The sequence below is a fragment of the Epinephelus moara genome, chromosome 7 (assembly GCF_006386435.1).
Source record: "Epinephelus moara isolate mb chromosome 7, YSFRI_EMoa_1.0, whole genome shotgun sequence".
Lineage (NCBI taxonomy): Eukaryota > Metazoa > Chordata > Actinopteri > Perciformes > Serranidae > Epinephelus > Epinephelus moara.
The window spans coordinates 10707565-10710403 of NC_065512.1; the positions used below are offsets into that span (position 1 = coordinate 10707565).

A 2839-nucleotide genomic window follows, 5' to 3' on the forward strand; every position below is an offset into this window, starting at 1 on the left:
ACCAGGGAAGTGCGTGTTTAGAAATGTATTGCTGGATGGCGATACAGGCCTGCCCATTTTAAACTGCTCAAATAAAGTCATTTAAATGGGGTACAATGTTATGGAAAATGTTTTTAAAGTTCACTGGTAGAAATGTGTAGGAACCCTGAACTTTGCTTGACCCAGACAAGAAGTGTCCTGGAGTGAGGTACTGATATCTCTATGTTTGTGCCGGTGCAGTGGCCTGTTAATGGGGGCACAGTGAGGTTTTACTCTCTCAGTAATGATAGTGTCTTTGACAGTCCAGCAGTACGCTGCAGTTTGGGCATCAAGGTTGATCCAGTTTTTCACCGTCTGCCACCCAGCTGCTCAGAGCGTGGTCAACAGAGCACACTGCACCTGTGCACTGAGCTATATTTGTCACTCTGTTTGGAGCAGCCGCACCCTTACAGACCTCTACAAAAATCACACCAACAACTTTTAATCATGTTTAACTTTAATTAAACATTCTTCATCTAGAAAAGGTTGTTTTTTTCCATTAATGGCAGCGTCAAGAGGACTCATATCTGATTAATATCTGACTCTTACCTTCATCAGTTATTCTCAGCAGCCTGCACGCATGACCGCCTGCCCTTTTTAGTTTATTAACTTTCACAGCCAAGTGAGGGCAGCATGTGTGCTCAGTCTACGGTGTGTAATTTGAGTGACGTACGTCATCAAACAGCAGTTACTCACACCAGATCACTTGTGGTTTCCTTTATAAAATCGAGTGCTGTTACTAAACAATCACACAAACCTTCGTCTTCCTGAGCACATCAAACCAAACTTGTTGTTGCATCTCAGTGATCGTTAAAGCCTCCTTCTTTATGCAGTGTTGGAGACTGTGAAAACATGTTGATGCATGACAAATGTCGGCCCTTGGCTTATCAACACCATGATGTGCTTCAGTTGTTGTGTGGAGATCAAGAGAGGAAATCAAGCTGTATGAATTTATGTTTTGATCTCTGGTCGTCTGTCTGCGAAGAATTTGGCTAAAACTTGATCTGTGAATTAGTTGATTCAGAAAGAGATAGTGGTGACGATACAAACAAGTAGGGTTGGGTCGGTTCTCGGTAATACCAATTCGGTCCGGTACTCCGTCTTGGACCGGGTTTTATTTTTTGAGACCGACCGGACCACATACTCGGGCAGAACGTACGCGGAGCGGACGCCGCGGAGCGGACGCCCGGTAAAAGTGGACGTCCGCAAGCCCTGTGCACGCAAAGCACAACCGCATGGACTTCGCTCCGCGCACCAGTGTCACACAAAAGACTGTTCAGCATGTATTTTTCACATCACGGGGATTTTTCATGGACATTTTTACACGTAGTCTGCTCCGCTTATAGTACGCCTGAGTCTGTGAGCACCTGTGTCTGCCTCTTCATCAAGCGCACAGCAAGCAGGAGAGAGAGGCGGGGTGGGGCGGGGACTGAGCTAGGAGGTGCGAGTGCGCATGCACCTCTACTGTAGCCTGGGGTTTGTTTAATAGTGACGGGGAGTCGATAATGGCGGACAATTTAGTCTCAACGAGTGACGGGGAGTCGATAATGGCGGACAATTTAGTCTCAACGAAATCAAAGAATGTGCCACTATGGCAACACTTTGGCTTTGAGCCAGACGAAGGAGGCAACCCTTGTTTGCACTGACTGAGTAAACTGCAAACTTTATTTGTAAGGAATAGCTAAAACAACTTGTTACTGTCACTCTGTTGTCCTAAGGTCGTTTTTTATTTTAAATGAGTCAATTGCGCCCCCAAGTGGCGAAAATCTGGTATTACCAACTTGATGCGGTTTTTTTTTACAAAAACCGGACCGTTTTTTTTTTTCCTTATACCAACCCAACCCTAGTGGACATCATGCATGCTGAGGCCTAAGTATTCAGCATATCCAAATGTGTACTAAGTTTCAAAACTTTACAGCTATTTGGATGGTGAAGACAAGCCTTCAATCAGGATCTTGAGGACCATTCTTTAAGTCCATGTCACAAGACCTCAGGAGTATTAGTGTCGTAGACAAGAAAAAGTCACCAGTCTATGAGTGTTTCACTGGACTGAACAACAACAGCACAAACACTGTGGGCCTACAATCATACAAGCCCATCTATTTTCTTCAAATCTTAAATGATCATCGCAACTGTGCAAAAAATCATCCCGCAAAATGCTAAATCTATTTCTGGCATACTAAATAGTATTGTATCCTCTCTACCACATCCGGGCCAAACAGCGGAGCATTTTTAGTAAGGCAAGGAGTATTACAAGAGGTCCATCTGGCCAGCTGCCACCTCCCTGTACAACAGTCCCCTCTGAGTCAGGACAGGGGGCTCAGGAACATCTACAGACACTCTCATCCTGGACTCATATATCTGTCATGTTCTTTCAAACTAAATTATCTGATTCATAAAAGCAATATAACCTTAAATTATAATCTAGGTTTTGCACTAGTTGCACCACTACTCTAGCTCGTTGATACCGCTTTGCACTTTGCTCATACCGGGGTTACTGGCGTTACTGTGGGAGCTGGCTCCCACCCTCCAGTTTCCCCCCAGGTAACAATGTTAGCTCTGTCAGCACTGTTGCCATTGTTAGCCCTGCTTATGGAGTTAGCACAGTTAGCTAGCCACTGGCTCAGCCACCTCCATGTTGAGAACTATGTGCAGACAATAATGCCCCACACTCTGAATCACAGATATCCTTCTGCGTGTCACATATAGCTCCTTTGCCTGTGAACATTCTCATTCATCCAGGTCATAGTTATCTCAAGGCAATTGAATCGAACGCAACTGGACTTGGTTTTGTCTTAGAAGACGTTTCACCTCTTATCCA

General features: G+C 44.8%; 1 protein-coding gene across 1 annotated transcript in view; it reads left to right on the forward strand.

The window, feature by feature from the left end:
• LOC126393477 (tripartite motif-containing protein 45-like) overlaps positions 1-2839 on the forward strand; it is an 18307-nt gene that overhangs the window by 7983 nt on the left and 7485 nt on the right. The window lies entirely within an intron of this gene.